Source organism: Manis javanica, chromosome 18, assembly GCF_040802235.1.
Source record: "Manis javanica isolate MJ-LG chromosome 18, MJ_LKY, whole genome shotgun sequence".
NCBI classification, from domain to species: domain Eukaryota; kingdom Metazoa; phylum Chordata; class Mammalia; order Pholidota; family Manidae; genus Manis; species Manis javanica.
Window position 1 is genome coordinate 1,287,687 of NC_133173.1, and position 27,942 is coordinate 1,315,628.

Here is a 27,942-nt window from a genome sequence, read left to right on the forward strand (position 1 = left end):
GGGTCACACCTTTGAAGAGCATTTCCTCTCTGTCTGGAGACGGTCTGTTGGGCGATTCTGACAAGGACCAGAAAACCAGCACAGCCTTCCTCCATCAGCGCCTGTATCGGTATTCAAGACCTTGGGTTGAGGGATGCATGGGTAGTAATCCCACCAGAGGAATGTTGTTAACATTCATCAAAACAGGAATGCCCCAGGCACACCCCGTCCATCACAGAGTGCTGAGTGGACATAACGGATGGGGCTCTGGCTGAAGAATCTGGCTTTGGACACGTGGAGCCTGTAATTCATCAGCTTGCCTGTACCCCTGGGTGTTGGTCTGTGATAAAACTGGACACCAGAGGAATGCGCTGGGTGTTTCTGTGCTTTGAGAAAACGTGACTAAGCACTTCTCAGACTGTCGCCAGATAGGTCCTCCTTTAAGGTTTCATCTCTCAGATGCCGCTGGAGCCGAGCCGGCCTCCCGCCCGACAACTCATGCCCCACAGGCCCCAGATCTGCTCTCTACTGATGGGAGAGGGGGAAATCGCTCCCGGTTCAGGCTGACCATTCTCCGTTTGGGCCAGATGCTCAGGATCCTCCAAGCGTTTGTGGGTGCTGGGGGCTGGGGTCCTGAGAAAGGAAAGGAGCCAGGAATTATGGAATGTGGGGAGGGGGGACTTGAGTGGTTTCCATCTAAGTCTGCTGGGAAGAAAAGGTGGGGAGAGAGGCCTGTCGCAGGCCCCAGCTCCTAACCCCTCAAGGAGGCGAGGAAGGCCTGGGAATCCAGGGAACTGACCCCAGTGAGGGTCAATGCCAGCTGTCTGGGAGAGGCCTAGAGAGGAAGTACGGGGCTTGCCTAGTTTAGCCAGGTAATCAAGACTTCTGTCCCAGCCCAGACAGCATGGACGCACACTCTGCCAGCTTCGGACTCTAGCTTAGCCCCAAAGCCTGGATGTGGGCTGGGGGAGCTGGTATGTCCTGTCTAGAAGGGGTGCTGCCCAGGAGTGCCTGTTCACAGGGCACTGGCTGGAAGGAAGAGAAAGGTGTATTCCCGCAGGACCCCCGTTAACCAGGGGAGGGGGCTGAGCTGTAAGCTCCAGGGCAGAGGAAGGGGTGGGAGCTGGTATGGAAGCCCTCGTTGTACCAACAGACAGAGTCCCAGAGAGGGGGAGGAGGTGGCCCTGGGTCACACAGAAAGTTAGGGGCAGAGTTGAGAGTGGAGTCTGGGTGCCCCGGGAGACTGGTTCTGGGCTCTTTCCACTGGCCCTGTTTCCTCTGGGAGGGGAACACCTAGAGTTGTCCCACATGCTTTGACAATTGCGGACCCTGGCCGGCCCGGCTGGGGGTACAGAGCCCCCGCCGCAGGGAAGGATTCTGACTTCCTGAGCGCCCACGCTGGGCCAGGTCCCTGCACTTCGGTGCCCTGCCCGGTTTAAACCGCCCTACGCCCGGAGAGGACGCATCCCAGTGCCCATCCTCTCGCCGTGGAGCCTGTCCCCGCAGAGCTTAGGGCTGGTCCGCGGGCACATAACCGGTGCAGTGGGGGAGCTCGGGTCGCAAACCCAGGTCCCTTTGACGGAGCGGCTGCTCGGTCCCCCTCCCAGGACCTCCTTCTACGGCCCCTCTTTTATAAGTTTAAAGAGAAGATCCCGACACTTAGCAGCCCACCCTCGTCTCGCAGGGGCGCAGGGCGGTTTTCCTCCCCGGGGGGCGGAAGCCGCTGGACGCCAGTGGGTTCGTGCCCCGCGTCCCTCCGGCCCCAACGTGCCCCGGGCGCCCTCCGCAGCCGCGGGGCTGAGTCCCGGGCTCCGGCGCCCCCGCCTGGCGGCTCCGGCGCGGCCCCCGAGCGCCCGGCTCCGTGTGCGCCTCCCGGCGCGGCCGCCAGAGCCCGCCCGGGGCCGCCGGGGCGCGGGGCGCGGGGGGCGGGCCGGGGCGCGGGGCGCGGGGGGCGGGCCGGGGCGCGGGGGGCGGGGGGCGGGCCGGGGCGGGGCCTGCGGCGCGGCCGGGCCGCCTCTATAAAAGCCGCGGCGGGCTGGCGGCTGGAGCGCGCGGGCAGAGCGCGGCGTGGGGCACCGGAGCCGGCGGCGGGCGCGCGGACAGCGGGGCTGAGCGCGACCCTTTCCCCGAGCCAGCGGCCACCCGCGGGCGGACGTCCGGTGTCCACGCCGGCTCTGCGCTCCTGGTCGCCAGGTGCGGCGGCGTCTCGCCGAGGTAAGGGGGCCGCGGGCGCTGCGCCTCGGAGGGGAGGGCAGGACGGGGTCCGGGGCCTCCGCCCTTCGCAGGGTAAACGCCGCCGTCCCGGGCTCTGTCTGTCCTCTCTGGGTTGTGCGGTCCGCCTCTGCCGGTCTGTCCACGTCGGGCTGTGGGCACAGCGCCTGTCGTTGGCCCCCGTGAGGTTTCCCCGAGATAGTGGGGTCTTTGGCGGGCGGCAGGTGTTGGGGCGCCGGGGTCCGGAGCGCGTCCTGCCCTGCCGAGGTTCCGCCCGGGTCAGAACGGCTCGGGCAGCTCGCCCAGCACAGGGTCAGGCCGAGGAGTCGGGCGGGCAGGGGCCGACTCGCGCTGCGCACCAGTCAGTGGGCGTGAGCCCGGCAGCAGGTCGGCGCCCCTCTGCTCGGGCGCGACGCGGGGGGCTTCCTTCTGGACGCCCCTCTGCCTCCCTGCCCGCGCACTCCGGGCCAGGGCTGGGCACCCGGCGCGAGCTGGCCCAGGGCCTGGGGGCGGCCACTGCATATCAGATGGCACGAGCGCCCCTGCTGATGTTCCGACTGCGAGTCCAAGCCTCACCACTGGAAGGGAGTTTGGTGGTCCCTGGCAAGGGACGTCGGCTCCACGAAGGGTCAACTTAGGTTGCGAGGAAAGGCAAGGACCTGGCTGAGCTCAAGCCAGGGCTGTGGCTAGGTCTCCTGCCCTGGGAACGAGGGCCAGAGACCGTCTGGACGGGCGCCGGCGGGACCCTGTACTCTTGGGAAAGACGCTCCGTGCGCCCGAGGTCCCCAACCGCAGACTCGCTCCCAGCGACCGCCGCCATCCGCGAGGGTCCAACGCTACTCCGTCCCCGGCGCGCCGCCAGCTGCCGGATTTGAATCCTGAGTCCCGCTCCGTGCAGCCAGCGCTGCCCACAGGTGAGAATTCCCCTTTTAAACCAATCTTTTGATGTGTGAGCCAGTGCCTGGCTGCAGCCCATCCCGGAGATGGCGAGCCTGGGAGCGCGTCTCTCCATTCCGCGGTCTGGAGAGAGCCCTGGCGCGCCCGAGGGCGGGGAGCCGGAGGCTCTGTGTGCCCAGGCGACGCGCCACCATGGACAGCTCCCAGCCGCTTCCTCCACGCCGGGTCTGTGGCCGTGGGTCTCCCGGGAAGTCGCGCGCTCTCCTCCCAAGCTCAGGGCATTGGAGCGCACGACGGGAGGGGAAGAACGTCTAGTAAGCGAGAGCCGTCTGTGTCCTGTGCCGAGGAGACAGGAGCCACTCAGAAAGATAAGGGACCTTGGCTTTGTGGCCGGGTCCTAGACTAGCCTGCAGCTGAGCTCTGTGCAGGAATGGTGTCATGGGGATACAGCCCTGGCTTTTCTGTAGCCCCAGGGGCCCCTCAGGTGTTGTAAATGTGCAACACCTGAGCAACCCACTGAGGTGGTGAGATAATGCCAGACCTAGTTATGGACCCTGCTTAAACTGCTTTCTGTGCAAGGCATAGGGTCATGTTCCGTTTTACTACATTCTTTAGTAAGTATGGTTTGGAGAGGATGTATCAGTTTCACAGTTACAGCAGCAGAATGGATAAGAATCAAAGAGAACCCCTTTACAGAGAATATGTTTGCATGTATTTGCAATCGTAATCATTTCCTGGAAGGCGGGTAACAACTCTTAAAGAAGGTTTCAAAGGTTCCTCTTGAGCCACCTAGATTCAGGTTGGTTGCCTGGAAACAGTGGCGAGAATCTTAGGGTTAATCTGTGCAAATTGAGCATCCCTCTCCTCTGGGGAGAAATGCCGCTGGAGGGGGCTTTTCTTTGTCGTCATCCCCACCTACACAGACGTGTGCATCCTCCTTCACTGTAAGAAATTCAGAAGGTCTGTTTCTGTTCGTGACTGATGAAAGTCTGTGGAGAATAAGTACAACCAAGCTTTTGTTTTTTTCTTTCTCTTTTTTGCTGAGATAACATGTGTGACTTTGTGAAGTCACGTAAGCTCTGTGCCCACCTCCTCGTCTGTAAGCCAGGGAGAACACAGTCTACTTTGCAGAGCTGCTGCTGAGAATTAGGGGCACAGCGTAAAACACCACAGCCCAGGGCTGAGCACAGAGGGAGCTCTTGCAGTGGTAGTGATTGCAACTGTATTTTAAGGACAGTTGTGCATTTCTTTTGAATGATGCTCACCAGCTCTCCGCTCTCTTCTAACCCAGTGCATGTTTGATAGGAACTCCATCTCCACTTTATTTTCACGTTCAAGAACTTGCTGGTGGAACTGAAGAAAGTGCTAAAGTTGATCAAAATGCCAAAAAAAGAAAAAAATCCTATTCAGATAAATGGAAGAATTTTGTGTGAGACACATGGGCCACCTGCTTCTCCCTCCTGGGCCACCTGGAGGAAAGACCAAGTAAGTTATGTTCAAATTACTATGGCAGTCCTCTGGCTTCCATGGTCAGTCCTTTCTGATCCTTCTGTCGAAAGCAGGCAGGATCTTCCTAGGGGCCTCCTTGTCTTTCTGGGGGTGAAGTTCTCCTGGGTGTTGATGGGCATTGGTGTCTGTAGCCCTATTGCCAGGTTCCCGCAGGACGAGGTGAGGGGTCAACTGCCGTGGGGCAGTGCGCCTTCTCCAGGACACCCCCAAGTGGCCATTCGCATGCGGGAAGCACATCCCTTCATGACAGAGCCTTGCTGGGGCGGGAGGTGCTGACCCATACACCCACCTTTCCTGGAGCACAAGCCCCTTCTTTTGGGGTTCCGGCTGGTAGAAATCATTAATACAGGACACACCATAGAAGTCTGGATAATGGAGTTACCATGGGCCCAGTCTTACAGTTAGTTTTTCCCCCAAAGTGTGTGAGTGTGTGTGTTTATCTGCCAGTTTCAGTTTCTAGGGCTCTCAGATTTTCCACCTCTTTTTATCCTTGGTAGATACCTTAGCTTCCTCCGCCTGATAGGAGCCTAAGGAAGCAGTCCCCAGTTGCCGGGGGCCTGTCTGTGACTCCCATCTACCCGGTGACATGAATGGAGCAGGAAGACATGGGCCCTGGCTGACCATGAAGTTCTGACTGTCTGCTCTGGACCCCCATGAAGGTTCCGGTTTCCAGCTTACCCGGCTTTCTGGTAGGAAAACTGCCAAAACTCAGAGCACATCGAGTGCAGGGCCAATGAGGGGAGGAAGGGCGTGAGAGGTGGGAAGGGCCCCTTCCTGGGTCCTGGGGGCATTCTGTTCACTGCAGCAGCGTCCCTCCGAGTCACTGGGACACACCAATCGGATGACAAGGGAGGCCTGTAGTGGGGAAGGCTGTGGGGCTGAGGGGGGAATCCAGTTACTCTCCACCTCCTTTAAAGCTGGCCACTTCAGGGACCCCTTTGCAGCACCTGCTGTGGTGTCTTCAGAGCAGCGCAATCTGGTAGAATGCATGCATTTTGCATTTGCAGTTGTAGCTCAAAAGAGACATGCAAGTGTGTGTGTACTGGGTTCCTAAAAGGAAAAAGTCACGTTTACAGGTTGTACCCACAAGGTCCCAGACCTATGAAGAGTCCGGGCTGCATCTCTCTTTGCACGTGATGTCAGATACCCAGATGTCTGACTGGTGCAGCGACCGCCTCCTTTTGATTGGTAGTCGCCGTTCCGTGACGGCAGCTCAGTGCCCTCTGAGCAAGGAGCAGGGAGGGACCGCATTCTGGCCGCCTCGTATCTGGTTAGGTTAGTAGGAGGCAGGCGTGCTGCGGGTGTGGGGGACGGAGTTCCTTTCTGTTCTGCGGGCTCTTCAGCTGGGCCCTGAGCACCCTTTTCCCAGAGGCTGGCCAGAGGGGAACACTGAGCCGGGCAGCTCTGTGAGGCCATCAGGGCAACCCTTACGCGGATCTGCACCTCCGTGCCCGGCTCACGCCCTCCAGGGCCATCCCGGCCTCTCCCCCGGTCTGGTCCTGTTCCTCTTCCTCTGCTCTGGTGCCAGGCTTTGTTCAGACTCGGCTCTTTAGGAGGGAGGCTGCGTGCAGGGAAATGTCATCAAATATGCATTTGCTTTCTGCTTAGTCCCCGCGGTGCGGTGCCAGGAAACGCTCTTCCCCACCCGGAGGGACAGGAGCTGCCGCCTGCTGTGGGCCAGGGCCCCTGTCTGCCATCCGCCTGTCCCCCCTGTTCCCGCAGGGGCGGCCTGGGGCTCAGGCAGGCTGGCTCCCCAGCGCTCGCTCAGGGCAGGTCCTGTCCCTCTAGCTCCAGGCAGCCTGGCTCCTCGCATTGGGAAACTGCCCGGGCCGTGTCTTTAGATCTGCTGCAAGGGCAGCCACGTGGTAGGTTTAGATATAACTTGGGTTTAAAGTGCTTTGACCAGACAACAGCCTTTGAAAGCCCGTGTGTTTCTTTCAGCTGTCCACAGAAGAGCTTAGCCATTAGGCACTTCTGTTACGGGGACAGCATGGCGAGACGCTGGTCCTGCTGGCATGTGAAGTATCCAGGCCGGCCTACTGCCAGGCCTGTTTCTAGACACCCCAGTGGGGCAGGAGGGCTGCGGCAGCCCCAGGAGCCTGCTGTGCCCACGGGCCTTCTCTGGGGTCAGGGGTCGTGCAGTCCGCCTGAGGACAGTGCTCTCCCCACCCCAGACCTGAGTATGTGAATGAATCACAGGGGTGCTTGGTGAGCCACCAGTTCTCCTTGGGTGGATCCGGGTAGAGCCTGAATGGCTGCATTTCTAACAAGCTCCCAGGTGCCGCCTCTGGTTCACTGGCCGCATGAGCAGCCAGGCCCACGTCACTGTTGACTTTCTGGGATTCTAACTAATTTCACTCTTTTTGGTGTAATTCAAGTCAGTTTCCAATGTCTGAGTAGGTGGGGTCCATCTGGTCTGCATTCTCCTAGTGACCTTATAACAACCCTTCAAATTCTTGGAGATAATTATTGTCGCTTGGAGTCTTATCAGGAGACTAAATATCTTGAGCATCTTTGAGTCCCCCCCCTGCCCCTTTCCCTGTCATAATGAATTCTCCAAAGTTCTCTGGACCAAGTTACTTTTAAGTGCAAGACCATTGTGCAAATGACAATTTATCTCTGCCTGGCAAAGGCATTTGAATGTAATTTTGGTGGTATTAAGAGATCATTTGGGGAATGTCATCTCACTCTGGCTCCAGACACTGAGAATGCATGTTTACATTTAAACAACTTTACTTGACTCTAAAGATCACAGCTTGTTTTGAACACGGAGAGGACACATAAAGCCTGTTGTCTTCTCCAAGCCCCGCCCGTGGCACTCCTATTCAAGGGGGTGAGCTGGTCATCACAGATGCATCTCGCTCAGCCCGAGGTACAGGTGCACGCTTGCCTTCCGTCACCCACTGCCATGGCCAGAAGCAGAAAAGAGGTGGAGGGCAATGTTTTGGTCATCACCCACGAGGCAGGCCCTGTGTCAGCCGCTGGGAGGGCAGTGCGGAACAAATGGTCCCTCCCCTCCAGAGCTCACAGTACAGTGGGGGAGTCAGGGTTCTTCATGCAGGAAGATGGGGGGCTAGGACACAGGCCAGAAAGAGTGGTGGGCAAGAAGCGGGGGTCGGGGGAAGGCGGGGCCTGGGAAGCTCCCCTGAGAACGGGGCATGAGGTGTGTCTGGAAGGATTACCAGGGGTTTGCGGGAGTTTTCTGGTGAGGCAGAGATGGGATGTGGGACGGAGTTCAGAAGGCATTTCACACAGAGAAGAGGCCCTCTGCCATGCGCAGGTGCAGGAGGCTCCATACCCGCCTCAGGTGTACAAGCCCCCTTACCTGCCCAGGCCTCGGCTATACCTGGCAGAAATGACTCCTTCTGAGCAGCTGTAGGTCTCTGGGGCCTTAGTCTCTTAGGCCAGTGGTTTAAAATAACTTTAACTGTAAAATGGTTTTTTTTCCAACAGAATTTTACTAATCCAGTTTGTGGATTAGTATGTGTTAATCCCCAAATTCCATATGGGTTCCAAGGAGCAGTTTGCACACCTCTGCTGTGGCTCATGTCGTTTGGCTGTCGGCAGTCGTGCTGATAGCGGTGTTTCTATGGTGCAGTGGTTTGTCTCGCTGTGTCTTCTTAATATTTTGGATGTTTTGCTGGGTTTTGTGTTAATAATTACCAATGAAGCCAAACCAGAATTATACTGCGTGTGACAATCTAACAAATCTGCAGCCTCTGGGCCACCAGTGGGGAAGGACATGTGACAGGTGCTGGCTCAGAAAACTCACGTTGCAGCTGATCCCTTGAGGAGGTACATTGAGCTGTGAGCATCTTGCAAAACATGGGCTTTATCTTTTTGATTTTGTCCATGAGTCTTATCTAAGCCTCCCAAGATTTTTTCAGATTTGATAAAAGCTGGCAAGAAAAAAAAGAAAGAGCTTATTTCCAGGATGTAAGACTTGGTAGATCCTCCCTGGGGTCTTAACATCCCTTCATCAAGGGAATCTGAATGCAGGATGGTTTGAAAAGCCAGAAGTGAACAAATAGGAACGCTCTCCGGCCAGGGTGAGGTAGAAGGTTCTAGTTCAAGCTGTGGCTCCTGTGTGTTTCGTACAAACTCCCCTATGGGAGGAAATTATGCTCTGAATGGGACACCAAAGAGAGCACCAGCCTCACTGACGGGTGGCCCTAGACCTCAGGAAGGTGTCTGAACACTCTGGGGCCCAGGGGCGGCTCTAAGAACACTTGTGAGTGCTGAGGGGATGGAAGGCAGGCGCACTCTGTGGAGGATTTAGAGAAAGAACACCTCCACCTCTGGGACATGAGGAGCCCCAGAGGAGGCTGGGGCGGAGCAGGTTCTCCCCAATGCAGGTGTCTGCAGCCGCCTGTCAGGCAGGCCTCCTGAACTGGGCAATGTCAGAGGGGGCCGGGAGCAGGTTTGTGACCAGCAGCCTTGCTCTCCGGGGAAGTCTGGCCTGGCGTCTGGGGGCCTTTGCACCAGCCCACATCAGCGTAGAGACTGGAACACCCTGAAGTTAACTCCCAAACCGTGGCGAGTCAGCGGCCCCTCCCTCTTCCTAGGGCTGGACTCAGGCTGGCTCCTAGGTCACCTCGACCTCTTGGCACAGGTGACCAGAGACACTGGCTCCCTAGATCCCAGGGGTCTGTCTGCTTGGGTGCAGTGCTCCCTGGCACTCACCATGCCATGTGCTCCCGAGGGGACAGTGGGGTCTGAGGGTGGGTGAGGGGGGCGTGGATGCCCCAGGGCACAAAGCTAGCACAGGAGGGCACCTTGGGTGCCCGTCTGGCTTCTAGACCAACGCACCACTCACCTGCCTTCTTTCCAGGTGCCTGGCCTTGCGGTGTGGTGGTGGGGTTACTCCCAGCATGGCCCCCTCAAGCCCCCCAGTCGCTGAGTTCCCAGGGCCTGCCAGGCTGAGAGGGGGTGTGTAAAGCTGTCCCCCCTCCTGTAAAGAACAACAAGAACGAACCTCGGGAGGGGTGAGTCACAGAGCAGATTCGGGCAAACCACTAAAAAACTTGTTTTTTTAAATGAACTGCTGGTTAATGACCAGCCTGGTTCAAAGCTGACTGTGCTACAGGCACTGAGCAGTTCACTCAGTGCTAAATATGCTAATTTTCCAAAGGTTTGGGTTCAGGAAAACCTCAAACATTAGTGGCTAAGTACTTTTCCTTTCCTTTCAAAACTGTGTTTATTTCTGGGGGAATTTAATCCATATGTTTCGGATCCATTTCCATGTCACTCAGCAGAAGCTCTTTCTGCACCGACATCGCTGAGCCATGAGTGTGCCTCGTGCTTTCTCCGGCCCTCCCGCAGCTGCGCCCCCGCTGTGCCCGCTGCCCGCGGCTGAGCGCCTCTGCAGCCTCTCAGGAGACCCAGTGGATGCAGGCGCCAGAGGGGAAGGGAACAGCCGCAACCCTGGCCCTGTCTTCATTTAAAATTTTTCATATTTGGCCCACTGTGGATTTTCCCCATGAATTTCAGAATTCAAAATATTGCATTACAATATTACGTATATTAGTGACTCTTTAACTCTCTTTCTCACTTCACCCTCCCCCCGACCCAGCCAACACCCCGTCCAAGGCTCGTCCTGGGTGGGATGAGCTGGTTCCCTGACCGGCTGGTGCTGGCTCGGCTCTCTTGCCTTTTCTGGGGCAGAGCCCAGCCCAGCACAGGCAAGGCAGACAAGCTTTAGGGGGGCCAAATGCACCTCCCGCTCTTAACCTACTGTTGGTTTGAGCTGGGGTGCAAGAGGCACAGGGACAGTGGAGAGAGGAGAAGGAGGCCCCTTCAGATTTGCATGCACCCTGAAGCCAGTCTCGTCCCTTCTCCCTTGTTCCCTTTCTTCTGGGGAGAGAAGGAATTGTGGTCCGTAGTAGAATGTTTTGCAGTTTCTGCTGGGCTGATGTGTCACTGTGTCTGTAAGTTTTTAAGAAGGCGCTGAGTTCATCAGATTTCTCAATTCCATTCCTGGTAGCAAAAGAGAAAGCAGTTGTAGGGATTTGGCTTTGGAACTTCCATATGCAAGATTTTCTTCTCATTCAAAATGACTTTGTAAAAATTAAAAGGCGCAGGAACGTCAGCGGTGTTTGCCTGGTCCGCGGCTTTGAGGAGGCTCAGCGGGTCCTCTGACTGCATGACTGTGGGCTGTGTTTGCACATGAGCTTTCTAGGTGGTTGAGAAAGAGCTTAAATCTGCTTTAGTTGTTAAAATCACTGGGTCATGTTGTTACAAATGGTCACCTATAACCATATCCTGGGATTTTCTGAGAAGGACCACATAGTGAAGTTCATTTTTACTTTCAACATCTCCCTGTACAGTTACTGTAAATAAGAAGCTATTTTTAACATGTAGAAAAGATGAGGCTCTGATTGAATCTTGCTTAATAAGCGTAAACTTGAGCTTCCCCTCTGCTGAGATGTTTGCGGACATCACCTCTCCAAGGTCTGGGGGGGAAGGGGGAAGCATCACAATTCAAATGGTGTGTGTTGGATTCACACAAGGCCCTCTTGGGGACCGTTCTGGAACATGTGGTGCAAGGTGCCGCAGTTTCCCTCAGTCAGAGCACAGGGCCAGCTCCCATTTCAGATGCCTCTCAGCACAAGACAGTCATGTCTTCATTCAGGACAGGAGCCCTGGGCTCAGATGCAGAGACTCTCCCATATTCCACTTTTTTCCCAAGGACTAGCACCTAGTAGGTCTGATGTTTATTGAAAATACAAATGCATGAGTCCTGCCTCTGAGCCACAGTCCCCCAAGCATGTACATGTATCTTGGGGAATAAATTCGGTGCTGAGTCTGGTGTGTTCCTGCTCTGGGAATTGAATGAAATCGGAGCCTGCCAGTCACCTTCTCAGAGGTCTGTACTCTGGTGGCCCGGTGGTTATTCCGTCATGATAGTTACTGTCCAGTGCCTCTTGAGCACTTACAAAGCTCAGGCACTGTACCGTCGTTCAATCCTCCTGACAACTGAGTAAGGTATCAGACGGAGGAGACTGTGAGGCCCACCTGAGGTTGCTCAGCTGGGGTGATGGAGTTGGACCTGGGATCTGGGTCTGTGTGACAGAAGCCCATGTTCTAGATAATGACGGATGGGGCTTGATTCTTGAAGTTTGAGAAAGCATGTTTATGGGGTGTTTTAAGTCACTGTAAAGCAGCTTTGGGGTAGCTGCAAAGCCCAAATGTGCTCATGGTTCATTCACTGATTCTTTCTGGACAGCTGGGGTTCAGAAGGACCCCACTGCACGCGCCTGTGATGGAGAAGCTTGCAGGCTAGCTGGGGAGACAGGCAGACATTCAGCTACCTACTGTCCATGCAGTAAGGAGGGTGTAAACAATATGGGACTGTTGCTGTGAGGATTGATGATAACTCACTCTGTTGGGGAGTGAGACAAGGTGTCGTGGAGGGAACGGTGCTGGACTCTCTCTTGAAGGAGAGTACAGTTTTCTGGCCGGAGAAGGCAGGGTTGGGAAGGAAGGAATAGCTGAAACTTAGTTGTATGAGAATCTGGAATACAGATATTTGGGGGAGGTCTAGGAGCTCCTGTGTTTGGAAATGAGGTCATAAAGGCAAGGGTAGGTGGTGATGGTCCTTAACAGCTGAGTCCGGCAGCCTGGCCTTTCGCCTAAGTGACTGCCCAGGGGGGTGTGATCAGTAGGTGGGCATTAGGCCATTGTTCCTAGTGGGGGTGGCTTGGGTTGGGTTTGTGTCCTGGGTCCTAAGGGTGGTGGTCTTGGCAGGAAGTCCATCCTAGAGTGCCAACTCTCACTCGCAGAAGGTGCTGCTAGTGCCCCGCAGAGGGGGCTTGCCCAAGATGGAATACTGGTGCCAGGGCCACAGGGCACTGAGGGCAAGAGGGAGGACATTAAACTGGAAGTGTTTCGGGGATTGAGGCCCAAGTCACTGCCAGTGTGAGGCCTGGTCCTTGCAGGTAGAGCTCCAAGCCTTTGAGGAAATCCCCCGAGACGTGTAACTCCCAGCTCTGATCTAACAAAAATCCCCTGGATGGATGCACCCCTGATTTCTCAGCCCAGTCTCAGCATGCGGCCAGCAGTGCAAATGCCTGCATGCTGTGGCCTTTGGGCTGATTTCCGTGAGCACCTTCAGAATTCTTCACGGATCCTTGGGCAAATCCCTGCCTGCCCTGTCTGACTGACCTACTGCAGACAGGGTAGAAGGACTGAGGGATGAGGGGACGGTTTTTATGGGAGGCTCACCTGTGGAAAGGAGAGATGGTTGCCAGGAAGGATGCTGGTCCAGTTCACATTTTGGAAAAGCTTACCTGCATGCAACAGGTACTCTGAATGCTGTCCCATCTGCAGAGGTCAGCATGACCTTCATCTCTTCTCTGCTTTGTATTTGGAATTACAATTAAATCTGGCAATTTTAATGAATTAAATTGATCCAGATACTCTCTTAGTGCCACACTGCACCCAGAACTGTGCTTGGTCCAGAGCAAATCTGAGAGGGCCCATCAAGTGGGCAAGGGAGGGGGAGGCCACTGAGGTTCCACCCTCGAGTAGGAATCCGAGTTGAGGTTCAGATCAGCAATAGTGCCAAGATGGTTCTAACAGATGAGCACAGAGAAGTGTGCTTCAGAAGGACTCCCTTAGAGTTCATTGACTGCCAAATAAACTACTTTCCAGTTCCTTCCTTTACCAGCCTCTTTAGCTTATGTTTTCCTGGGTTTACAGGAGAGAAGAGCTGGTGTAATGAATGTGAAGGGCCATGAGTTTGGAGCCCCTCAGACCCAGGGCTATGTGACTTTGGCCAAATCATCTCACCTTTCTGAGCCTTAGTGGTTTCTCTAGCCCCTAAAATGGGGCTGTTGTACAGTTTTTGGAGAACAGCACACAGCAAGTCATAGTGCAATGACACTTCCTAGAGTTGTGCACACTTGCTATACAAAATGGCACTTCTTTCTGTCAACATGTCCAACTGAATGAGCAAACTTCTTAAATAGAGAAGGCAATCTTGTGGTTTCTGGGGGTGCTTTCAAACTTTAAGTCGTTGACAGGAGCCAGCCCTACAGCCACCATGTGGATGGCCCAAGCGTGTGCTCCGGAGGGGCCTGCAGAGCGAGAGACCTTGGCACGGAGTCTGGGGGGCTCCGTGCTCCGCAGGGTGAGGACCAGGCCCACTCTGCTTGCCACTGTGTCTCAAGATGGAGTTGATGCTTAGCTCACATTCACGAACGGAGAGGGAGCTGCTCAGGGGCTTGCCCTGCCTCTGCTGTAAGCCACGTGCCTCTGTAAGTGCTTTATACGTGTTCACCTGCTCAGACCTCACAGCAGGCCTGTAATGGGAGCACTGTTTTGTGGAAGAGGAAACTGAGGCACCGGGTTCCTCTCCGAGGGACACAGCTAGCAGAGGGCCTCAGGTCCAGGTGGCCTCACCCCAGAGCCTGGAGCACAATGCCATCCCTCAGGGCCATGGGTAGGAAGCAGAACAGAGAGACGAAGTGGACATTTTCTCACTTCTGATGAAAATGCAATTACAAAGTTTAAAAAGACTTCCTAGAGTCTCTGTCCTGGCTTGGCACACTCCCTTTTTTGAGGGCTACACAGGCTCTGAGAGGTCAGTGTGAGGGTGGGGTCAGAGGGCATGAACTCCTGGCCCAGCGTGCAGCGTGGCCGTGTAACCTGGTGAATCGACTGCCTCTCCTTGTCTGCTCTCCACGCTTCGGAGCCACTGGGAGGCATAGAATTGGTTTGGGGCATGTGAGGCCGACACTGGGAAAGTCCTTCGTTAACCGGTCATCAGGATGGCCACCCCGTGGGCAGCAGCCCATCGTGAGGCTTCCTCTGCAGGGGCTCATCTCTGACCCAAAGACAGGGGCGGCTGTTGGGCCTGTTGGGTGGGACTGTGGCTACCACAGCTGGCTTCCCGGGGTAGGATGGCTCCCAAGATCTGAGCAGGTTTTCCATCATATGGCTTTGAAAACTAAGCTAAGGCCAGCGCTTCCTAAAGTGCATGTCTCAGGGGCCCCGCCTCTCGGGCTGTTAGTAGGTATTCTGGGGGCATAAGCCTGGGACAAGCTGAGCTCAGCAAAGCTGACTGGCTTTGGTTCTCGGGGGCCCCCTGCCTTTGTGAACCGGGGGCCTCCTGACTCTCTGGGAGCACAGCTGAAGCGGTGCCCAGGTTCCTTGCCCAGCGCACCCAGTCCTGCTACCCAGGTGCCTCAGGGGCAATGGGCTGTGGGTGCTGCAGGAGGTTCTGGGCCAGACGCTGCCAGCCTGTGAGCCAGAGCGTGACTAAAGCCGCTGCTGAGTGTGGTCGGGCATCACTGTCCGAAATCCTTCTAATGGTTCTAATCACAGTGTGACCAGCACTGTGTCACTTTGAATTTCAGTAGAATGTGTTTGTCACGTTATCTCTATTACGTGTATCGTTTTATTTTGGGGCCCAAATGTTGCCAAGTGTGTTCCTGGTTTGGGGCTTTGAACAGTGGTACAGCCTGGGGTCAAAGACCCGTCAGCATTTTATCTGAGCTTCTCTGGGACTTTTCGCGGGTGGCCTGCTAGCCCGGCTTCCCTTCTTTCTTCTCTGCCCACTTGGTCTCCCTCCCTCACTGACTGTCCACTCCCTATCAGCTCACTGAGGTCAGCTGAGCCAGGCCCGGGGGGCAGCAGCTCACAAACCGGCCAAGTTCTGCCTTCATGGAATGACTTGGAGCCGAGCAGGCCAATGGACAGATGGGGACTGTGAGTCCCACGGGACATTCTCATTTTTCTAGCAGTCCTATTAAAACAAAGTGAAGAGAAACAGGTGGAAGGAGTTTGATAACATATTTTACTTATCCCAGGACGTCCACAATATTGTCATTTCAACAGGTGACCAATGAAAAGGTGTTGAGGCAGTTCGCACCCTTTTTTCCAGACCAAGTCTGTGCGTGTGTTACACTTCCAGCTTGTCTCAGGGAGCCGCTGTACGGGACAGCGCAGGTGTAGAGAGATGTGCAGAGAAAGGCACCTGTGTACATTTCACACTGTGGTCGCTGGTACGAGCCACTGTTAACAGGTACCAGGAGAGAAGATAGTAGGGGGCCTGGGGCAGGCGGGTGCTGGCCGTGGGAGTGGGAGGCGTGGGGGAAGGAAGCCTTTTTGGGGAAGCAACATTTAGGCAGAGCCTAGAGGGTGCCGGGTCGGTGTTAGGCCAAGCGTGGGGCAGGTGTGTCTCAGGCAGCGGGAACACACAGGGGCCCTGGGCTGGGAGTGGAGAGGCCCGGTCGGCTGGGGCAGGGAAGGCTGGGGAGGCTCAAGGTAGGGCTGGAGCCGAAGGAGAGGCGAGGCAGGAAGAGGGGAGATCGTGGAGCATCTTGCAAACCTTGTTCAAGACTGTGAGCTTCATCCTAAAAGCAACAGGGGTCATTAGATGTTTTTTCCAGGAGAGTTACATTGTCTGGTATTTGTTTTTAAAAAGGATTCCTCTGGCCACAGGCGGAGGCCTTCCTGTGCTGGGGACCGGGAGCAGAGGGTGGTGGCCACGGTCGGCAAAGGCAGGCTCTGGTGCCGCGCTGGGGTGGCGACGGTGAGTGGGGGTGCCGGCGGAGAAGCAGGGCTGTGGATGGACCCCACTGGGGTTAAGGAGTCCCGGTGGGCAGAGCTGGGTGGTGGCTTGGATGTCGGGTGAGGCAGAGGCACGTGTGCAGGGCGCCTCCCAGGTGTGCAGGCTGAGCCCCGGGTGGTGCTGGGAAGACTGGAGCTGTGCAGTCAGGACAGGCAGCGGCGTGACCGAGCAGGAAACTGTGCCTCCTTTCGACAGAGGTTAGTCATTGCTTTTAAGAAATCTATTCCTTGTAAATGTTATGGAGTGTCTTGTGATTTTCTCTACCTGAGGATAATGTGCAAAATTGCCCCTGTTCCATTTTGCAACTTACTGTTGCTGTTGTACAGAGCTCGTACCAAAAAGTATTTCCTTGCAGAGATGCCTTTTTCCACAACACTTTTAAAACAACATTTAGACAGAACCGCAAGGATTTTAAGCAGAGATGTGGGTTGGCGTCTCTGCCTGTCACACTCAGAACTGCAGAGTGGTTGGCAAATAGGACTGCCGTGAAATTCAGTGCCACCAGGGTGTGTCCTCAGGGGGTCCATTTGTCATCCTGGATGACCCTGACTGAGAACTAGAGGCCAAGCTGTCCTCAAAGGAGACTGCCAGGCAGTGAATGAGCAGACAGGTATTCTGAGCAAAATGCTATCACAGGACCTCGGGGCAGCTCCGTGTCAGGCTTGCGTGATAAGCCATCCGTGCATTTATCAGTCTGGCCTGTTTACTGAAAAAGATACTGGGGCTTGAAGCTTTGAGTCAGTGCCAGGCAGATCGATAAAACCATGGGGTTCTGCATTTGCTTAGCAGCTTATTCAGCAAACGCATTAATCAGCCGCTGTGCACCAGACGTGGAGCCTGCAAAACCCGGTAATTCATGCCCCTACCTAGCACTTCAAGGTGGGGGGTGGTCGTGTGAATAACTGAGAGTAATAAAATATTCTAACCCCCCCCAACACATACACAAGGCACAGAGGGGGCAGAAAAGTGAGAGCACCCCGTTATTCCTGGGGGCCCGATGCTTGATATGAACCCTACAAAGCTTTAAGGCTGTTGGCGGAAGGAGCAATAGGGCAGATGTGGTCAAGGAGGCTTTACATTACTTGTTTATCCATTTGTGTGTATGACATACAATATAAATGTAGATGATTATACTTACGTAAGACATATATAAGTATATGTCATCATACATGCCATTATATAAGTAACATAATATAACTATATTCCTTTATCACTTGAAAAGTTAAAAAAAAATACTGCAATTCCACCACGTAACACAGTCACTGTAAGAATTTTGGTGAATACTTTTCTAGTTATTTATTTATTGTGGTGTATATCTTTACATAGTACTGACATAATTTTATCTCACCCATATAAACAAATTAAAAGTTCTTGCCTCAGTTTTCAAAATCATAATTTTAATCCTATACGAGGACCATCAAGTTCATTTCTAATTTTTACTGTTAAAAAAATTCAATATTTTTGCATGTATGTTTTCTGTGAATTTTGGTGATTTCTATAGGAAAGATTCCTGAAACTGGAACTAAGTGGGTCAAGGTATATGGACGCTTTTGTGATTTTCCTTACAGCCTCTAAAGATCTATTCAAATGAACAGTCCACAAACTGCGAATAACAACACTTTTTGCCGGCATTAAAATTTGAAAAACCATTTTAATAGGTGAAAAACCACAGCTGGTTGTTTATGTTTGTATTTCTTTGATGACTAGTGAAGTCGAAGACGGTCCCATATTGTAACTAGCCCCTTCTTTTCTTTGGGGATTGTCTGTCCTGCCTTCTGCCTGTTGTGGGGTATGCCTCCCTTCCCTACCAGGACACCTGGTCTCTGTATGTGTTTGTGCAGTTATCCCTCCCTGTCTTCCCTTCTGCTTATTCTATAAAATACGGGAAACGTTTTCGTGCAGTCCAGTCTGGTGATCCTTCAGTTGTTGACCATTCCTGTCAATATGCGGTACCTGAGTCCTCTGGCATGAGGCCCTTTCCTTTATCTGCTGATCTGTGCAGCTGGTGGAAGCTTGGGCCGTCCAGCCACGCGAGCGGAAGGTGACAGGAGTGCAATAGGCTAGCATGGCAAGAGCTCAGCCAGACATTTGAGCTGACCGTCTGGGCGTGTGGCAACGGCTGCATCTCGCTGGCCCAGGCCTGGCTGCGTCTCCACGGCTCTGCTGGTTGTTAGGCAGGCGGGGATCAGTCTTGAGACGCCTGGGCTCCGGGCTGCTGTTCTGGGGCTGCATCTGGGCAGTCCTGCCGTACCACGCTGGGCAGGGAGTGGAGCTAGGTGGTTCTCCCCTGGGAGGGGCGGGGGTCAGCTGTGCTCTCCCAAGAGCCAAGGCCTGCCAGATACCACCCGCTGGGGCTCCCACTCGTGGGAAGGCCTGGTCCGGAGGGTGTCATGGTTCTGAGCGCCACGGCCGTCTCCCCATGAAATGGCACTTTATGTAAAGTGTTATTCACCAACAGCGTAAGGAAGTTTGCTCAGAGCCTGTGTGCGCGAGGTGGCTGAGAGCGCATCGCCACCCTCCGGTCCCCGGGAGGCCCTTGCTGTTACAGACCACGTGGGTCGTGTGAGTGGCACGGTTGCAGTTCCGTTTTCCCCTCTGCCTGGGGGTGTGCAGGGAGGGGGGCCCCTGTCTTATTTATTTATGGAGCCGCCAGGGCCTGTCGCAGGATCTGACAGCCAATGCCCTCCTGCCACATTTATGAAATGAAAGAGTAAATGAATAATTAATCATTGAATGTGGCTGGCGTTTCCGTGTCTCCGCATGGGCAGGCTAGTCACCACCGGCTGTAGGAGCTCTTCTTAAGCTGCTCGTATTTCTCTTTGATAAATTCCTGGGAAAGCCTTGGCCGTCCTATCATCTTACTTTAGGACTTCTTCCTAATTCCAGGCTTTGTTTTTTCATAGAATACATGATGCATGTGTCATAGACCAGCAAGCCCTGTTTTCAAAAACCTTACCTTATATCAGAGTTAGAGAAGAAAGTCATTCTAAAATGATCTGCAAGGTAATTGACTTTTCTACTGTTTCTTGTCATATTTCAAATATTTCAGTCTTTTGTGGAGGGACAGAAACACTGAATTTTCCACTTCTTTTAACTTTCCAAAACCCTGTTACAATGTGAAGCTGTTGGCCTAGAGGTTTGGGGCCAGTGGGGACTCGGCCCAGCCTGGTGTACAGGCCTGACCGTGGCTGGCAGCTCCGGCCTCTGCGGCTTCTTGTCCGGTGGCCCCTCTTTCGTTTGGGGCTCTAGCAACATCCAGAGCTTGTCGCAGCCCTGCTGGCACAATGCTGTTTTGCACCATCTTGCTGTAGCAAATGCTGCTTTCTCTGCCCAGACACGCAGCGAACTACTGCTCGTCCGGGCCTGGCCCAGGCATCCCCTTCTCCATGCAGTGTTCCCTAACTCCTTCCCAGTGTGTCAGGAGGCTAGGGCTGTGTAACAAAGCACCCCCAAGCCAGCGGCGGACAGCAGTCACTGGGTGTTATTGTTCTGTGGTCAGCCAGCCGGCTCAGCTGGTCTGGACAAGGCTTGGCTGGTTGGGCTCACCCTGGTGTCTGCGTTCAGTCTGCCGAGCAGCGGGAGGCCGACTGGTCCAAGATGTCCAGGCCCACATTTGGTTGGCTTTCTACTGAGGGCACAGGGAGGCTCGACCCCGTATCTCCCATCACCCAGCAGACTAGCCTGGGCGTGTTCTCCATGTGACCGGGAGGGGAGGGAGAGAGAGGGACCAGAGGTGAGGATCTCGGAACTCAGAGGCGCACCGGCGCTGCTGTTTCATTCCCCCGGCTGCAGCAAGGCCAGTTCGCGTTCAAGGAGAGGCGCCCTCGAGTCTGTGCTTTGATGGGAGAAGCTGCAAAGCCATATTGCAAAGGACATGGATGGGCGGAGGAGGGAAGGGTGAGGGGAGTGGGGCCACGTTTGTGACCAGCTTGCCACACCCGCCTTTGACAGACTTGCTTACTTCACGGTATCGTCCCTCGTGGACGCACTTACATGGGGGTGCATTGCGTTCTTTATTTAGCTGAGTCCTAATTCTGCAGACATGTCTTGGTCTTGCATAAATCTCAGCGGCACCAGAGTCATCAGTTAATTGCCTTGGGGTGTGTTGGACGTCCATCCTCCCAGTGCGAGGACAGGCGGCACCTGAGGGTGGAAGTGCCCTGGAGGGGGGACCACGTGGTGGGAGGGGGACAGGCCCAGAGATCTCGGCTGCATGTCCTGAGGGCTGACCTAAGCCATCAGCCGCTGCAGGGCAGGTTCCAGAGCCAGCGGAAGCCCTGTCCTCTCTCCTGCTCTGTCCAGGCGTGGGTGGGCAGGTTCCAGCCGGGGTCCAGCCCTCACCCACCATGTCAGCAGCGCAGCCCCCAGAGGACCTGGGCCGGGCCCTGCCCACGCACCGGATGTTGACAGGGGCCTGGCTCCAGCGCCAGCGCTAATGGCTGGTCTCATCGCTTCTCACATAATGACCGCGGGGCGTGGGCTGGCGAGAGCGCTGACATCACTTTCCTGCTATTCTGGGTCAGTTCCTGCTGCTTTGCTTTGCATCTTGAACAGCTGACATAGACCTACCGGATGGGCTCATGTCCTGGAAGGGCTCCGGCATGTTCACAGCCCGTCTTGCGAAGTGCTCGGGAGAGCAATGGCTTTGAAGGCAGGTGTCCTGGGTTCGAGATTCTGCCCCTGGCTGGCTGGGTGAACCTGAACTTCCAGCTTAGCCCTCCAGGCCTGAGTTTCCTTATTGCACAACAGCAGAACAGCCCCTGATTCTGTACAGGAACGGGGAGGCTGACCTGGGGTTTTCTATCAGAGCCGCTGTACAGAGGGGCCGGGACCAGGGGAAAGAAGAGCTGGCTCCTCCCCGCCCCCCGCCACGCTGCTCACCGGTGTGGGGCACCTGCAGGGCTGTGTCTGCTTTGAGGAAGGGCCACCTTTCTCCTGGCACAAAGGCATGGCCAGCTCGCCCCCGTACTTCTTGGGGCCACATCAGCCCCAGGGCTGTGCCTCCTAGATGCCCACATGGGCGCCTCTCAGCCACCCAGTCCTGCCTCTGTTACCTCTCAACCTTTACTCACAGTGGAGCGGGCTCGCTGTCCTTAGAATGATTTTGGCTGTGGGTGTGTCACTATTTTAGCAGTTCTTTAAATCCTAAATATCTAAGTGGTAAAAAGGGGCCATTCCTGGGCCACAAGTCCAGATCTGGCCACTCAGGTTTCCTCGATTTCCCCCTGAAGCGCACCTCGTAAGGACTTGCATCTTCCCAGTTGTGAAGTGGGGTTGAGTTTCTCCATCCTTTCAGGGAAGGCCAACATGCCAGTCATCCCGCAGCTCCACGTGGTCCTGAGGGGCAGGAAGCAGTTCTGATTCCCTGGGTGTGGGCCTGTCATGCACAGTGGCTTCTGAATGCCACCGCACTGCACGGCTGCTTCCCAGAGCCCTAAGTGAGAGGGTGAGTCCCGAGCCCAGTCAGAACTGCCCCCGTGCCCAGGGCAGCCGTGGGGTCATTGCAGCAGATGGTCGGGGTGAACCAGCTTACACCTGTATGTGTGAGCCCGGGGTGGACACAGCGCCCTGGGGCCAGGGGACGGCTGGATTCTGTCCACCCACAGTGAGGAGGTTGCCGGGCCACATTCCTCCCTGGAATGAGCATGCATGGGTTACTGCACCCGGCTATCGGATGACCAGGCTGGGGCACCGTCCTTCTTGGACGTGCGTGCAGAGTATTCAGCTCATTTTGACCCAGATTTTTAGGCATTGGAATTGCAAATGCCAAACCATGAAGGATTTAGAATCAAAATCAAAAGAAAAAGAGTCTTACAAGAAGCAAAATACTGTAGTGGAAAGATCTTGGCCGGGGTGGCAGGCTGGGGGGCCACTCCTGGGCTCTGGGAGCACGTTTGTGCCCACCATCTCACTCAGCCCCCCGGCTGCCCTGGGCGGTGGGCTCTACAGGAGCCAGACTGGCCCGGTGAGCAGAGGAGGCCTTGCGAAGTGGAGCCGCGGGCCCAGCCCATCCACGCGGCTGGCGGGCGCTTGGTGCTTGGCTCCTGACTTATTTTCTGTCATGGGGAAGTGACTGTCACGGGCCTGGAAGGTCCCTCTGGAGACAACTGGCTGGGCTCTGCGGGCTCCTCCCAGCTGGGCAGCCCTCTGGCCCCTGGCGTGTGTCCCCCTGGGGAAAGCTGTCTCTTCGGTGTCCTGTCTGCTGGCGAAGGTGCTGCGGGCAGGAGGGAGGCCCCTTTCCTGGAGCTGTGACTGTCGTCAGGTGGAGAGGGTTCTGGGACAGGTGACAGGAGCCCTAGGTCTTCTTTCAAGCTTGAACACCGAGGGGCTGTGTGACCACAGGTTGACTCTGTGCCTCAGTTTCCCCACCTGTGAAATAAGAAGGTGGGGCTGCATTGTTTCTAGGCCCCTTCCAGCCCTGCACCCATTGCTTCTGACTCCCGGGGGCAGATCCCTCCACAGGCCTGGACGTGCTGGAACCGTGTGTCTTCCCTAGTGGATGACTGGGACTCCTCACATCAGGTGCACATGTCAAAACTTCCGGGGAAGACTTTGGTGTCAAAGCAAAGATATTTTGCTTTTGTGACAAAAACCAGGATCTTCCATTTGGCTGCTAGACGGAGTTCTGATCATCACACCTTAAGCAGGCGACAAGCGAACAGACCGGGAAGGATAGGGTTTCGGTGTCGCCTCTGTCGCTGTTGGAGAGGTTTTAGCTCATCTCTGCTGTGGTAGGTAGCGCAGGTCTGAGTTTCCAGGGAAACAGTGCAGGCTGGTGGGGGGCACACCCCAGGGCTGAGGGGGCGCCGTCGGGCTGCTGTGGAGTACATGGTTTGCCTCTGTGTGGTTAGTGTGCATGAGGACCTGGTTTCTGTGCCAACACGCGTCCTCCCCCAGCCACCCCCCACAGCCCCTGAAAGCCGGAGGGGCAGACTAATACGTAAACAGCCAGAGAAACAGCTTGTGCGCAGATAGAATTGGCGGCCGCTTGGAGACCCTACCGACCGGGAGAAACGGGCCTGCCTCGCGGCCCAGCAAGCCTGCGAAGGGCTGTTTGCATCCGCGAGGCAAGTCCCGAGTGAAAGGAGTAACAGATGCTGATTATGGTGTTTGAAAATTCTGCCCCTTCCTGCCCAGTCCGGGACAATATTTACAAAGCAGATATGCAAACAAGCAGACCTTCCTCTCTGGCTTACGCGGCCTCGGGAGCCAGGCCCGTGCCAGGCGGGATCCTTGCCCAGCACTGAGCTAGGGGTGTAAGGAGCCCATTTGCCAGCCAGCTGTGCGCCTTCCCTCTGGGTCACCGCGCAGTTCGTGCAGCCAGGACAGTGCCACTCTTGAATGAGGTATGGAGCCCTTTGAAGGGGAAACATTCTCTAGGAGGCCCAGTGCTGGTATAAGTTCCCTTTAGGTTATTTAAATATGTATAAACATAAAACCAGGTATAAATCCCTTCACCTTAAAGTTCTTAGACAACTATAAATCTAACAAATTTACAAGTGATATGCAAACAAAGGTAGAACGCGGGTGAAGTTCACCTTGTCAGCAGGGACTCACTAGACCCCATCGAGGTGGCTGATGCTGGGCCCACCAGGGAAAAGCTTTATCTCTGTGCACAGATTTCACTTGTTCTTGTCTTATTTGATTGTGCATAAGGGATCATTGCTTGTCAGAGTCCTCATATATCATTTTTTTCCCACTTTTAACACTGAACTTATTTTGAGCCGTGCACCCATTATGTTATTAAGCTGGGTGCTGTCAAAGGAAAGCTCCCAATATTGGACACTGAAAATAATTTCAATGCCGAGCCATAACCATTCTTCGTGTGCGCACCTTACTGCCAGTTAACAGTGGAATGCTGGTGTGGGCAAAGAGGGCTGTATAACGCATCTGCTTGCAGCCAGGATATCCTACAAGACCCTTTTTGAGGAGAGAGGCATGCCCAGTCCACATGAGCCATGTGATGACGTGGTTCCCCGGCCACTTACTCTGACTACCGAGGAAGCCCTTCCAGGGCACCTAGACATCTGGCCTCGGGCCCCCCAGTGTACACGCGGCATGAAATTTTGGGCGGCTCTTCATTACAAGGCGCTCACCCAGGTGGCCCAGAATTGCTTCTGTCGCAGGCTATGTCTATAGGGATCTATGTATGTCTGTAAAGCCCCAAGTTTGAAAAAAAATACTCTGGAGGGAAGCGCTCGGTGAGGGCTCACAGAGGTAAATGTGGGGTGTGGGGTGGGCCAAGAGGCCAGTGTCTTCCAGGAACCAGGAAAGAGCCGCCGGGCCTGCATTTATCCATTTGATCCTGTACTCCCCGCATATTTACGGGACCCCATCTTTCTCCTACCCAGCATAGAGGCTGGGGGAAGGGCAGCAGCAAGATTAAGTGTGGCCACTCCCTTAGCCGCTTGCCAGAGTGTGAGGAACCCTCGCAACTGCTTTTTAAACTAAATTATAAGCTTATAATTCATTCCCAGAAGAGAATGAATGTCTAGGCTTTGAGTCACGTGAGCACCTTCACAGTCACACTGTCTCATCACCTTTACTTTCCACGTTTCTTTTCAAGTGACCTCTGGCCACTTCCAGGAATCAAGTCCTAAAAAGGATACAAATGTGCCATCTTTAAGAATAGTCTCGAGAATGTTCTATAGCCTTGGAAGGCCACTCCCTCGAGTGACATTAGTAATGTCCCCAGTCCCTCGGAGGGTGTGTGGGACGACAGGACAGCATCTGGATACCGCAGTTCTGGCATGTTCGTTTCAAAGAGAGGACCCCAGTTTGCAACATGGAAGGGAACTGATGCTCAGTGCCGCCTGGCCGACAGAAACACAAAGCTCTGAGTTTCCATGAGAGTCAGATTATAGGCGGGGCTTGCTCAGCACAGGTCAGAGAAAGAGTGGGACTTGATGGGGGACATAGATAGTTGCAGGAATGGAGAAGCAGGCATTCAGGGCTGGAGGAGGAGTGCAGACAAAGGTCTGTATGTATGTGACACGTATGTGTGGCGGACAGGGTGTGTACAAGGGAGGAGAGGGGTTTGCGTCTGGAGAGGTAGATTGGACCCTGACTGTGGGTTTGGGGGCCAGGACAAGAACATGCATCATATTGTGCCGAGCAGGGGCTGTTGATCAGCTGTTTGGGGGCCACCAGGACATCACAGCTGCAGGCTGTCGTACAGACTTTGAGCCTGTCGGTGGTTAGGAAGTTCCTGCCCCCAGCACAGCGGCCGTCACTTAACACCTTGTCTCCAAGTTTCTGTCAGTGTCTGGCTGTTGCACTGGCATTCATGGAGGTGCATTTGTAGCAGGGATGCCCTCACCTCTGGGGTGGTTGACATGTCCCTGAGGTTGTGGCTGTGTGTTGCACACAAGTGGATTCCGGAGAGGGCTGTGTGGGTGCAGTTCCTGGACAGGGAGCATAGCCGTCAGGCACTGCCATGATTGTGTGCTCCGTGCTCACACCCACCCACCCATCTGTCCTTCCATCCATCCATCCGTCCTCACTCCCGCTCATCCTTCCATTGATCTATCCATCCATCCATTCTCACCCGCACCCACCCATCTGTCCATCCAGCCTCTCTTCCACCCATCCACCCGTCCATGCTCATAGCCACCCACCCATCTCGCCTTCTCTGCACTCAGTTACACCTCTCCCATTGAATCAGCCTGCTCCATCTTCCACCTACTCATGCTGCATCAACCGACCCATCACTAGACATCATCTTTTGCATTGATTTGACAAACCTGTTCAAGCGCTGACTGTGTGCAGTGGTACCGGGATACTGCGATAAAACCTTTTCCCCCAACCTGCTTATAGTCTAGTGAGGCGAGGAGACAGAAAAGCAAACAGACCATTACAACTCAACCTGAAAAATCATCTAATAGGAGAATATGTCAGCTGGGGCGGGGGGGTCCAAAGGGGGCAGGAACAAACCAAGCCTGGGGAAATCAGGAAGGAGGAGACATACGAAGCGGCCCTTGGAGGCTGAACAGTTGCCTCGCTGGGTGGGAGCGTGCCTCCTGCCTCTGTGTCCCAGGGATGCCGCCTCCTGTCCACAGTGGCGGATGGTTTCTGCTCCGAAATAGCGCTCGGAATAGCCTAGGGCTCGGCCACCGAGGCCGCCCTGCCTGCGTTCCTGCAGCGGCCCCAGCAGAGCAGCCCAGTCCTCAGCGCATTCCTGTGGTCATCTATTCCTTTGCCTTGAAAGGTCCTCTTCCAGCTCCATACGTTCTCTTATTCATCCTTCAAGACCTCGCTCAGTGGCGCCGCCTCGTAGGGCCCTTCTCTGACTGCCCCACAAGCCACAGGTGGAGATGGCATTGCCCCCGAGGGTTTCCAGTCGGACCTGGAAGCATGGGACCACTTTGGGCCTGTGAAGATGGGAAGGGTACCTGCGCGGGAGGGACCGCATGCGAAGGGGCAGACCTGGGAAACTGCCCTGTTCTGAGAGAGCCGCCCATTACTGCCTCCAGATCACTACTTTCTGCAGCGTTGATTCTGTTATTTTTCCACTGCAGATTCAAGTTCTGTATTTTCGGTTTCCTTGTAACCTCACGGTGTCCCCCTCCTCTCTGTTTTTCAGTAACTGCCTTATTTTTGCTGTTGCTTTGTCACCCCATCTTTGCATTTCTGTTCCGTGAGGCCCATGTGTTCTTAAAATCTGTTGAGGTTGTAAATTGGCTACTTTGTCAAACTTATTCTTGTTTCTGGCCTCTGGTAGGATATTAATCTTTTATGTTGGCCGAGTTTTTTGTAGGCTCCTTTTTTATTTTAATTAACTAATTAGTTGTTTTAATCAAGGTATAATTGACACAATATCATATCAGTTTCAGGTGCAGATCGTAGTGGTTCAATATTTTTATATGTTATAAAATGATTCCCACGATGAGTCCTTTTTGATTTGTTTTACATCCGTTTGTAAACAATGGGAGGTTTCTCTAGGCCTGAACAAAAGGTGCACGCTATGCCCCCCTGCACCTCCCATCGGGTGTGGGTGTGCCATGAGTCAGCAGGCTGGATGCAGTGGGAGAGGCCCAGGGGCAGGTCCTCCAGGGAACCTGCCCTCAGCAGGGGCTCCTACCCTCGCAGACCAGACTTCTGTGACCTGGTGACGGCTCGGCCCAGCATCCTTAGCAGACACAAGCTCTGAATGCTGCCCTCTTCTTTTCTGGCGCTCGTAGCCATGTGTGCGTGTTTTCCACGTGTTGCATGGCTTCAGCGCCCAGGACCCCTCAGCCCTGTGGATTCTCAGGGGCAGGTGGAATCCGTGGGTCTCACCCCTTCGCCTCTGCCCCCTGGGGCATGCTGCTTGGAGCTGTCTCATCTCCCTCCCTGGTGACACTCTTTCTCAGGATGGAGAATGTCTGGCTTCCTCTGTGCATGTCGTCATTCATGCTGGCCCATCCTACCAGCACTGGGCCAGCGTGTTCGTATTTTAGTGCCCGTTTTCATAGCCAGTGGTCATTTCCATGAGAATCTTAAGGGGCAGGTGTTGGATATCTTTGCTGACAGCGTGACCTTGCTCAAACACCATGCAAACTTTTCTAAGAGAATATCATAGTCATTTGCATAAGAAAAAGGGCGGCTTGGTGGCAGAGCTCTGGAATATGGCTGGGGGGATAGGCTCACTCAGCGACATCAATTTTCTGCTCCCCTCCGCTGATGTGCACGCCGTTCTGAACAAAGGCCGACTACGAGTGCTTCATACCCTCCCTTGACGGCTGGCAGGTGGGCAGTGCAAGTGGACAGGTCCCCTCTCCACTCCCTGAGCC

At 54.8% G+C, this 27,942-nt stretch overlaps 1 protein-coding gene across 5 annotated transcripts in view; it reads left to right on the forward strand.

Annotated features, from left to right (window-relative positions):
- The first annotated feature begins 2,013 nt into the window (after positions 1 to 2,013).
- The window catches only part of CEMIP (cell migration inducing hyaluronidase 1), a 113,969-nt gene continuing 88,040 nt past the window's right edge, over positions 2,014 to 27,942 (forward strand). For 2 of the 5 annotated variants that reach the window (XM_073227095.1, XM_073227097.1), the window contains exons 1-4: positions 2,015 to 2,193; positions 2,881 to 3,104; positions 4,379 to 4,572; positions 5,094 to 5,285. The gene's annotated coding sequence lies outside the window, so the exon portion shown is untranslated. Of the gene's footprint in view, positions 2,194 to 2,880; positions 3,105 to 4,378; positions 4,573 to 5,093; positions 5,286 to 27,942 lie in introns of all 5 variants that reach the window. The other 3 variants (XR_012127110.1, XM_073227096.1, XM_073227098.1) reach the window with 3 other exon arrangements.